The 12,579-nt window shown below is 36.0% G+C and overlaps 1 protein-coding gene across 2 annotated transcripts in view; it reads right to left on the reverse strand.

Moving 5' to 3' along the window:
• Positions 1-12,579, reverse strand: part of RBKS (ribokinase) — a 77,260-nt gene that overhangs the window by 63,344 nt on the left and 1,337 nt on the right. The gene's annotated exons all lie outside the window — the stretch shown is intronic.

The following is a 12,579-nucleotide window of genomic DNA, read 5'->3' on the forward strand; positions in this document are numbered from 1 at the left end:
TCATTCTGTGCTTCCTAAACCTAAATTTGCAGATGTATATGATTTAAGGGAATGAAACATTGATTATACTTTAGCCAGTTCTTAACTGATTTTGATTTCCAGCTGATATCTTTTCCTAGCTAACAAGTCTGTGGCTAAAATGTCATTTTGTCTGAAGATGTAGCTACTCTTGAATTTATAGAAGTTAAATAATAATCTAGCCAGAAGTGAGCAGCCTTTTAGAGTGTCATACCCTTGACCCTCATTGATCTAAATTTTGCTTATGTGTGATAAAGTGTGCTAGGCACTGAGAGAGCCAATAATAGTATGTTATGGTCTTATTCCATGTTATGGTTTCACATGGCTTATTCACCATTGTGCTCAGAGGTTACTTCCTCAGCGAGGCCTTCCCAGCCACCTTACAGGAGAGACCTCCTTACTATTTTAATTTGTTAAGTATTCATTCATTCATTCCGATAGGAAACACTAGGTTTCTGGATCAGAGACAACCTTTTAATTACTCATAATTGCATTAGTTCTCTATGTGCCAATCTCTACAGGGTGACATGAGAGATACCTCAAAATAATGAATTTTTGTAGTGAGTTATGTAGGAGAGCTGACCTAGCTGCCGCTCCTCCTCTCCGAGTGGGGTTGGGGGAGGGGGAGACGGAGAACAGGACCCACTGACTTTCCTTTGTAATGACAAATCCTCTAAGGGGCGAAGAAGAGAAGGTCTCTAGGTTTAGAGCCCCTAGCAAGTAAATACCTGTGTCCAAGGGAGCCGTCTCTAAATCTCTCTAGAGGTCTCAGACTTTGGAGGTTTGCCATTCAAACACTCTTTAATCCAGGTGCTCGCAACCTTGGCTCAAAGTCCTGATCATACAGAAATGTGAGTTCACGGAACATTGCTTCCCAACGATTTTCTTCATAGCAATACCACTATCTGACATTACAGCACTCATTTCTTTCTTTCCTCTTTTCCTATCTTCTTTTAGACTAATTGTATTTTATTTCATTTTCACTTTGGTGTGTTATTAACTCTACCACTTTTTTCAGTTCTAAAAAACTGATTCATCTAGGGTTTACAATAAGCATCTTGAAGTTATCAGTTTATTTTCAAACATTACTATGCCACTTTACCTAAAAAATGTAACTTAGTTTACAATAGTATTTTTCCATTTCCCCTTTGTAACCTCTGTGCCATTATTGTACATTTTACTTCCATATCATAGACGCCTTACAACACTGTTATTATTTCACTGTCAATTGCTTTTAAAGAAATTAAGAAATGAAAAGTCTTCATCCATAGATTTACCATTTCTGGGGCTCATCATTCCTTTGGATGGATCTGAGTTTCTACCTAGCATCATTTTGGTTCCAACTAAAGAACCCCTTTCAGTGTTTACTGTAGTGCAAGTTGCTGATAAGTTCTCTTGGCTACTGTTTTTGTCTTTATTTTCCCATCCTATTTGAAGGATATAGAAGTCTATGTTGAGTTTATTTTTCAAGCACTTTAAAAATTTCATTTTTTTTTTTTTTTTTCTGGCTTGCATTGTTTTTGATAAGAAGTCTGCAATCAATCTTTGGTCCCCTATGTGTGATGTGTGTTCTTTTCCTCTGGATGATTTTAAGAGTTTGTTTATAATTGGTTTTCAGGAATTTGATTACGATGTGCTTTGATGTGGTTTACATTATGCTTATCCTGCTTGGGGTTCATTGAAATTCTTAGATCTAGACATTTATAGTTTTCATAAAATTTGAAAAATTTCCAGCCATTATTTCTTCAAATATTTTTTGTGCAGCTCCCACGCTCTTTCTTCTTAGACTACAATTACCCGTACGGTAGACCGTTGGTCTCACATCACCGAGGCTGTGTATTTTGTTCATTTTTTCTTCATGCTTCACTATGCTGATCCTTTCTTCTGTAATGTCTAATCTACTGATAAGCCTATCAACTGACTTTCATTTCAGATATTGCATTTTTTCATTTCTTAAACTTCTATTTCGTTCTTTTATACATTTTCTACATTTCTCTTCACTATATTCAGGTTTTTCTTTAGATCACTGAGCCTATTTATAATGGCTTTTTGAAAATTCCTTTCTGCTAATTCCACAATCCCTGTCATTTCTTTGCCAGTTTTCATTGACTTTTTTTCTTGGTTGTGGATCACATTTTCCTGATTCTTTGCATGACTAATGATTTTTTGATTGGAAGCCAAATATCGTAAATGTTACATTGTTGAATGTCTCAATGTTGTTGTTGTTTTTTTTCCCCAAAGGATTGGATTTTGTTTTTTCAGGCAGTTATGTGTGGATCTGTTTGATTCTTTTGAGGATTGTTCAGATTTGTTAGGATGAGCTTGGAGTAGCCTTTACTTCAGGACAAGTTTATCCCTTCTACTAAGTTGTAGTCCTTCTGGGATCTCTACCGTATGCTCCTGGGGTTCAGTGATGTCTCCGGCTGGATAGGACCACACCTCTCTCCTGTATAATTTCTGGGAAAGGTTTCGCTTAGAGCTCTCCAATAGTTGCTCAGGTTTGTGAAGTTTCTGTGTCCACTTAGTATTTAGTAACACTCAAGGAGATGCAGATTTCTGAACTTTCCTCTGAGGAGCTTCTTCCTCTCCAGTACACATTCCCACAGATTCTAGCCACCTTAGTTTCCCTAAGCTATGAACTCAGTTTCTCAACTTCCTGGTGCTGCCGTGATTTCCTGGAGTTGCTCTTCGCTGTGCCATGGTCAGTAATGTGCCTCCAGGACTCAGCTTGTTTCCTCTCTCTTCTGGATAACATACGCTCCTGTTGTTCAGTATCAGAAACAGCTGCTTCATATATTCTGCCCCATGTATGTCCCATTTTCTAGTTGTTTAGGGTGGGAAGGTAGGCCTGGTACTAGTTACTCCAACAGAAGTATTTTTTAAATGAATGGTTTATACCTTAAAAGACACTTATATAGATGATATTGGGATGACAGATGCATATGTGCACAATAAATCATACAGTGAGGTGAAAGCAGGCAAAAGGGCTGTGTATGACCATAGCCCAAGGAGAAAAGTAAACCAGTACTGAGCAGAAATATGTTCCGAATGGCGACAAAAAGGAGCCACATCCTTCCTCATTCTTAAAATGTGGGCTAGAGGACTGAATACTGAGGAACCAGAAGTGTACAGGTCAAAATATTAAAAATATATTTAAAAATGAAAGTACTATCTACTGTGGACTAATATTTTTGAATTATACACACACACATACATACAGAATACATACATACATACATACATACATACATAACCTACCTCCTTACTCCCAGCTGAAAAAAGTCCTGAGAAAGAACAGACACTTGGACAGGGAGATACAGAATGAGCTAATTTTGGAACTAGAAGCCGCAAAAGGAAAGGGCAGGATAAATATATGTGTACGTATGGGGGATTGAGGAGTTGGGATTGGACAACTAAAAGATGGCACATAAGGTATGTGGAAAAACCAGGAAGCAGAAAAATTGGGACGGAAAGAGAATTGGTGAAACGAAAGCATTTATCAAAGTTCCTAAAGAAAAACTCTTTAATTCATCGAAGAAGCAAGAAAGTATGGAGTGAGAGATAACTATAAAACTGATATTTTATTTTGTTTTGTCAATTAATTTTAGTAAATTTTAAATTCTAAAATGACTTCTGTCACCACACTTTAATTATGTAGGCTACTTCTTCCTGCCATCTGCTGGTGTAGGTTAAAGAAATACACATGGAATTAATTTTGTCCTGAGCAAAATATAATTAGAAGGATAAATCAGCATACAAAAAATGTATTCTGGAATTAATTATTAAAAATTTTAATTTACTATTTTTGTTTTTTGGTACTCATGATTCTTTCACATTCCTATCACATGAATAATCAAGAAGTGATTATATTATATTTGAACTTCACAATACATTGTAAGGTGTATTAGGGTAGGCCTTATCATCTGTTTTGGGGAGAAAATAAGGATTCAAAAAAGTAATGACTTATCAAAATGAACATAGCTGTAAGGTGGTTGAGCCTAATTTTAATTCAGGTCTTATGATTCCATTCTGTGGCCTTTAAACCATAGTCTTAGCTTTCTCTGTTTTTCTTGATTAGAAAGATCTATTTTAAGATCTATTATTCTCTTAGCAACTTTCGAACATACAATAGAATATTATTAATTATAGTTACCTTGTTATACAATATATCCCCAGGATTTATTTATAACTGCAAGTCTCTACCTATTTTGCTTACCCGCCTATCACCTGCCTCTGACAACCACCAATCTGTTCTCTGGATCAACTGGGCTTGGTTTCTGATTTATTTCACTTAGCATAATGCCCTAAAAGTCCATCCATGTTGTCCAAAACGGCAAGACTTCCTTCTTCTTCATGGCTGAATATTTCATTGTGTGTGTGTATATGTGTATTTTATCTATTCATCCAACTTTAGTTGTTCCCATATTTTGGTTGTGGTAAATAATACTGCAGTGAACATAGGGAAGAATATATTTTTTCCAGTTAGTGTTTTGTTTTCTTTGGATACTCAGAGCGGAATTGCTGGATCGTATGCTCTATTTTTAATTTGTTGAGGAATCCATAGTAGCTTCACCAATTTATATTCCCAACAGTGCATGAGGGTTCCCTTTTCTCCACATCTTCGCCAACATTTTTTATTTTTTTGGTAAAATTCTAACAGGTGTGACATAATATTGTAAGTACTGCATTGTGGTTTTGATTTGCATTTCCATGATGATTAGTGATTCTGAGCATTTTTTAAATGTACCTATTGGCCATCTGTATATCTTCTTTACAAAAATGTCTATTTAGATCTGCGCATTTTTTTTCATTGGATTGTTTGTTTTGCTATTGAGCTGTATGAGTTCTTTATATATTTTGAATATTTTTTCTCAGTTTTGACTTATTAGACATTCAGTAGCTATTACAAATATTTGTTCAACATTAACAACATCAGCGTAAAAAATAAACTCTATATTAAAAAAGACATATAGTTCATTCTATTCCTCTACTTCTTTTGGCTGTGGCACTACATGATGTTACAGGGCAAAGAGTGGTGGCCTCCACTATAATGTCATAATAGATTAGTGTTCATTCTTAAAATTGTATTAGTATTTCATATTTCTTTGTATATCTGATTCCCTATGCCTGGAAAGCTCTTTTCCCTGCTTTTGTGCTGAGCTAATCCATATGCATCCTTAAAAATTCAACTCAGATATTTGCTCCTCTAGAAGTCCAACTGTAACAGTGTGGGTTAGTTGCCCTGCCTCTGTTTGATCAATCTATGCATGTTTCACACATTGACTTTTATACATGGTGGCCTAAGACTGTGCCTATAGACATCCTATGTCCAATAAATATCTGTTAAAATATATAATACAGTAGTGCCAGATACCATTTGAATGCTTACCGTAAGAAATACTGCATTAAGCACGCTGTGACCACTAAATCACTTACTCCTTACAATAACCCACAAGAAAGTTATTTTTTTCATCCCCATGTCACAGATAAGGAGAATGAGAATTAGATTAAAAAACATACTCAAGTTCACTAGAAGAAGATGGCAGAGCCAGGATTCAAACCAAGATTGGTTTGATTCCAAACCCATATCTGCTAAAGTGCTTAAAGCCCCTTGCACCTATCTATATTTCATGTTTTATAATTTCTTGTGTAATTTATGGTAGCCATGCTTCTGATAAACACTGGAGTTTTGCAAGCTGAACCAAGACGCTACGATGGAAAGACCAAATAGGATACTCCTTTCCCCAGAGTTCAGAAGGAATTGAGTTGATGAACAGAATGTTCTCAAATTTAACTTCTCTTCTTAAACCCCTGGGCACACTATGTGTAAATTACAGTTTAACAGAAGAGAGAAGGTAATTTCATGTGAAATATGAATATAGTTACCTTAAGCTTAATATTCTATGGCATTCCACGAAAAGCATCACGAGTTCTTTGTGCTCTACAATCTTTATAAGTTTGAGAAACTATTCTAAAGAGTAGTTTACTGTAAAATAACATGTTTGAAATGAATCCGAATACATCAGAGCTCACATTAAATGTGAATGGAATACATTCTTCAGATAAAAAACAGAAAAAATTAAAGTCATAAAAAATATAACAAAACCAACCAACAAAAAATCTAAATCCTGTTACGTGCTCTTTATAAGACACACGTAACATTAAGAACAGAGAAAGTTTAAAATAAAAAGATGGGAAAAAATATCCCTGGCAAATATCAACTATAATAAACCCTGTAGGCTTATCAATATCATACAAAGTATATAGTGGACAATTTGGTGACAGAGGGGAGGGGAGTTGGGAGAATGGGGTGAAGGGTTAAAGTACAAATTAGTAGTTGATAGTTGGTCACAGGGATGGGCAGCATGGCATAGCAACGCAGTTAGCATTAATATGATGGCTAGGTAGAGGGCCAGGAAAGGGCGGGAACAAATGGGGGGATCGTTTTATGAACTATATAAATGTCTAACCAATGTACTGTACACTTGAAACTAATTTAAAAAATTTAAAATAACAAAGTAAAAGCTTAGAGAAAAAAAGATAAAGATGATTACTAACTTTAACCAAAAGGTTAAATTCAGCAGGAAAAGGTAACAATTCTAATACAACTAATCTCACACACACACACACACACACACACACACACACACACACACACAATAAGAAATTGATAAATACCATCGCGGTAGGTAATTTTAACACAATTCCTTAAGTTATCAACAGATCAAGCAGACAAAAAGTCAGGCTGGCTTGAGGAACATATATAAAATACCATAGCTAACACTTGTCAAATAATTTTTTTTTTCCTAAGAATTTATTTGAGCCAAACTGACGACACGTGCTGGGGTGTAAGATCTCAAATGCTCTCAAACAATAAATAATGTATGTAAATTGAACATTTACAAAAATTAACTGGGTACTAGGCTTTAAATAAAGTTTCTTCAATTGTCACGGAATAGTATATTTGGAATATATTCTCTGACCATAACAGGTTAAATTAGAAGTTCATAATAAAAAGATCAAAAAAGTCTTCATATGTAAAGAGATTTAAAAAATGCTCTCAATAACTGATGGGTCAAAGAAGACATAATAATATTTAAGAAGTAGTGAAAACTAAATTATAACATAGTTATTTTTCATCCCTGAAAAGCACGAAACGCAGAATTCTTTTGTTCATGAGATTCTTTCCAAGAATTCCACTTTCTAGATCTTGTCAATTTGGGAAAGCTAACTGTTAGTGTAAGGGTTTGCTTGGACTAGAGAGCGAATGCTTGATTCATGCCCATTTTACTTCACAGATGTTTTCAACTATTTTATCCCCTAAATCTTTAACTTTCCCCCTCTTCTTTATTCCCATCGCTACTGTCCTTATTCAGGCCCTCATCAACTTTTGCAAAGACAATTAGTTTACCTTTTGAATGGGTCTCCCTATCTTCAAGGAGAGTGTCTTTGATACCTTCCAAGCATTACCTTCTTTTAAATCTGCCTTTATTATTGACTGGGCTATGGGAAATACTGCCCAAGTCATTCCTGTACTTTGAGTCCTTCACTGGCTCCTAGGGCCTACAGAATAAAACCCAAGCACCTTAGGATGGCCGATGAGGCCTTTCATCAATACCTTACATCTATCTGATGCTCTACAGACCCAGGTGGCTGCTGTCCCCAGCACATACTGTGCATATCCACATCCGCGACTCACTCTGATTTGCTGGGCTAGCACCTGCTTATTTTTCAAGACTTGACTTGGGAGGAATCTCATCTAGGAACTTTCCCTGTGCTCCCACAGAACCTGCAAGTGTTTAGAACATCATACTACAATCATCTATTTTGTGTCTGCCTTCTCCCTTGGACTATAAGTTCCTCAAGAACGATGACCATGTTCTACTAATTGCAGTATCCTAGCACTTAGCGCAATCTCAGTATTTCAATATTATATACAGGTAATCAAAATACTAGAGGAACACTCATTACAAAACCCTCCTTACCTTGGTCTCCCAAGAATATAGACACTTGGGCACGAAGAGCTGGCAAAGAGATGGATTGTAAACGAACTGCTTAGAAATACCACACAGGTGGTCTCTCTTTGTCATATGTAATTTACTTTTTAACATATATTTTCTTTGAAGGGATCCAAATTAACAAATTTCTCATGAATGATTTCTTTTGATATTAGGAAATTCAGGTGACAGAAGCATGTTTAACAAAATACTAATTTAAATATTGAATGATAACCAATAAGCAACTTTCAAGACCAATTGAGGGAGCAGAAAGAATAATCAAAGATATTATATTTCTTTAATATTGGGAAAGCATGATACTTTTTGGACCAACATTCCTTTGGCTTTTGCTTTCCTGAAAATGTGACTGCAAAAGAGATTTTTATGTTCAGAATATGACAAGTCAAGAGGGTTTTGGGGCAATGCAGGTTAGAGGGTACAGTAATATGTCAAACACATTTTAGGTAAAGTACAAAATTTTGACTGATATTTTTTAGTAACGTAGGTCCAATGTTTCATCTATTTTGGATCTAAAAGCTTCTAAAGTCACTTATTCTACTATCCAATTAAAATCTTTTGACAATTAAGCAATCATTTCCTGACTTGCTAAAGATTAAATTTGGATGCTTGGTTGAACATGAGCCTTATCTCTCAAACCATCACTTTTAATTGGAGCATGTAAAAGGATAACATAGGGTTTTAGCTGACATTATTGTCTATTGATATGGAAATGTAAACATGGGTTTCTATTAGACTTGTCTCAAATCAAGTTTTGAGATGGACCATGATAGACCATGAGACAGGAGATAAATTGTGTGAAAAATATAGTCTCTAAATGTTGCAGTGCCCTAGGAGCTCAGACCCTCAATGATCTCATCCTGTCTCACACCACCTATACACTGATGACTCAAATTTATATCTCTCAGTTGGACCTCTCCTCTAAACTCTAAACTCATATATCTGTCTTTTTGATCACTTTAGTTGGATGTCTAATTGGCATCTTAAATCTCACATGGCCACTCTAAGCTCCTGCTACTGCCCTCTCCCTACCCAACTCGCTCTGCTCACAACCTTCTGCATCTCAGCAAAGGTCAACTTCCCCTTCGCTTGGCGAGGCCATAGAAATCGAGTAATCCTTGACCTATCTCATACTCCTCAGCAAACCCTGTCAGCTCTACCTTCAAAATACAATCAAAAGATGCTCACTTCTCCTCCACTTCCACCACTTGCAAGCTACAATAATTTCTTGCCTAGAATGCTGTGATTAGTTCTGAACTGGTGTCCCTGCTTTTGCCCTTGCCTTCCTTCAGTCTATTCTCACATAGTGGCCAGAGTGATCATTAAGATGTAAATCATATTATGTCACTCTTCCGCTCAAAACTGCTCATGGATTTTCATCTCATTTAGGGTAATCATCGATTCCTCCCACCTCCTTTTCTTCAGCCACACTGAATTCCTTGTTGTTCACTGATCATAAGAGGCATGATCCCACCTCAGGGCCTTTGCACATGCCCTTCCCCAAAGGTATCTGTGTGGCTTCCTTTCCTCCTTTAGGTCTTTACTCATAATCATCTTCTCAGTGAGACTTTCTCTGGTCAATGATCTAAAATAACTACTTCCCTCCCTCCCTTTTGTACTTTATCTAAGATGCTATGTATTTCACTTATTTCTACTAATACTGTCTCTCCCACTAGGATGTGAGCTCCACAAGGCAGGGATTTTGGGCTGTTTTCCATTGCTGTATCCTCTGTACCTAGGAAAGCGCCTAGCACATAGTATAAAATCAATAAATATTTGTCAAATAAGTAATTGAAAAAGTGAGTGTTACGTGTCACAAGAAATAAAGATTATTAGTGAAAGCATGATTAACTAAAGCCTGTGAGCCTAATGTCTTAAAAAAGTTCTTTTGTTGTTGGGTTTTCATGGTAATCTGTCTGTGGAGGAGCTGACTTAATTTTCTAAACGATCAGGCTTAATTTCTCTTATCTTAGCAATGCGGAACTTTGGAGATGACTGTTCAAGAAAAAGGAAGAGAATAATGATAAATACAGGTGGGCATTAAATAATGTCCACTGTTTGCCATGTTAGATGAACTAATGATTTAAAAACAAAATTAGTACATAGAGATTACTATTCATAGTGGGCTAAAATTAGAAAATAAAAAAAAGTTGCTCTTTGATTAAATTAGCAGTTTCTGGCACACGGTAATGCAATATGAGTTGCACTGGATAGTATCCAAGAGGGCTTAGTTACTGAAATAGTTTTATTTCTAGTGATTCTATAGTATAGGTATGGGTGTCTAGGCTGGTTACGGTTAAACTTAGAAATAAAATAGGTAATGGTAATGAAGATACTATCTTTAGATCTGAAAATTATAAATCCTTAGTTGTTATTCCTTATCAGCTTACAAAGTAAACAATGTACAGACTACAAGCTCTCAAATGAACTGCAGATGAAAAGGGCAATAAATACTAGACAGAGTTAGAGGCAGAATGATATAATGGAAATATACAGGTTGGGAAACCTGGATTCCAGCTTTCACTATGCCACTAATTGGCTGTGATTTGAGGTGAGTCATTTAACCTCTCTTAGTTACCTCATCTGTAAAATGTGGATGGACTGATAGGCTTCAATGATCCTTCAAGCTCTAAGTATTATGAGATTTTTTTGACTTTAAGCTTAACCACTGTAGTAGGCAGAAAAATACCCCTCCACACCTCACCCTGCCCCACAGAGGTCCACAACCTAATTCCTAGAACTTCTGTATATGTTATGTTACATGGCAAGGGGGAATTAAGGTTGATAATAAGATGCCTTAAAATCAGGAGATCATCCTGAATTATCTGTTTGGGCCCAATATAATCACAGGGGTTCCTATAAGGTAGAAGAGAGAGGCAGAAGAGTGAGTAGCAGAGTGTGAAAGACTTGACCAACAATTGCTGGCTTTGAAGAAGGAGGAAGGGGCTGTGAGTCAAGGAATGTGGGTAGCCTGTAGAAGTTGGAAAAAGCAAGAAAATAGATTTCCCCTAGAGCCTTCAGAAAGGAATATAGCCCTACAGACATCTTGATTTTAGTCTAGTGAGACATGTGTCAGACCTATGACTTCTAGAACTGTAAGTATTAAATTTATATTGTTTAAGCCACCAAGTTTGTGGTCATTTGTTATAGCAGCAACAGAAAACTAATATAATCATGTTAGGTACCATAACTAGCAAAGCTGGACTCAAGTTTATCACTGATGCAGGGTTTTAACTAAAAATCCTATACTCAAGTATTTTGTAAAGATCTTCAGAGACAGAAGTAGTTAGAAACCATGAGAAATTTGTCGTCATGGGAGAGAGTCTATATGTGGATAAAATTTTTACTAGTGATTCATGTGAAGAAACCTGGATATTTTATGAAGGGAAAAAACAGCAAGAGAAATTAGAGAGGTGTTCACGACATATGAATTTATTACTTCTCTGAGCCCCAGCTTACTAATTTATAAACTAAAGGCCTGAGATAAATAATTTCTAAATTCCTCTATCTCTGAAATGAGATTTAAAAAATCCTGACAAATGCTAACACGGGCTTTTGACACCCTGTTCTCCCCAAAGTTTAAAGAATATTCATTTTAGAAAGTATTATAATTATCTTTAATGTCTGATGGGCAAGCTTCACAGAAAATTCTTAGTTTAATGAGAAAGTGGCTCTGAATTTTAACTATAACACTCTTATTCAAGTAGGTTACTTGGGAACATTGTTTAGCTTTCTAACTTCTTCCGCTTCACCTATGAAAGTATGGTAAAAATTGGCTAGACGGATTTTCTAAGGAATGAATTATTTTAGATGTCTGAAGGTTTAATGAAGGTTTTTTTCCTTTATGAAACTAAACTTTAAGCATATTTGATGGAACTATTTCTAAAATGAAACATGCCCTTTTATATAAAATTTAACAGATATCATATTACCTTTTCTTGAAGAGTCATGCTAGTAACATCGATTACTATAGTAGGCTGTGAGACAGTGATGCTCTAGAAAGCAGTCAGCAAGCTGTTTTTGTAAGGTTTAGGAGATAAACATAGTTTTTACATTTTGAAAGGGTTGTTAAAAAAAATGTGACGTAGACTCTAAATAGTTACTATCTGGCCCTTTAAAGAAAGGTTTGCTGACTCTTGCTTTAGAAAAATATGTGTAGGCTTCTTCAGCACATGTCCACACCTCGACTGAACATCATGCTCTGTAACCAGAGGAAGCACCTCTATCTCGGTACAGTGTCTGACAAGGTAGCTCAAACAGCTGTGGAAAAACAAAGGCTACTGGCATTTAACACTCTTTTGTTGCTTGTTACACTTTCCTACTTACAGGTTTTTTGGCAGTCACCATACCTGCCCCTAGCAGTCTCTCCCCTTTCTACTCTCCACCTTTTTAATTTCGGCCTGGAAATTTGATAACTGAGCTTATAAACATTTTAAGCAATCTAAGATTAAATTGGTTATGTGAAGACACTAGAACTATTTTCTAAATAAAACAAAGGTGGTTTGGTGCAGGGACTTGGTGACTTATTTTGATTGTCCCAAGGCTT

Source organism: Rousettus aegyptiacus, unplaced genomic scaffold (genome assembly GCF_014176215.1).
Source record: "Rousettus aegyptiacus isolate mRouAeg1 unplaced genomic scaffold, mRouAeg1.p scaffold_m13_p_7, whole genome shotgun sequence".
NCBI classification, from domain to species: Eukaryota; Metazoa; Chordata; class Mammalia; order Chiroptera; family Pteropodidae; genus Rousettus; species Rousettus aegyptiacus.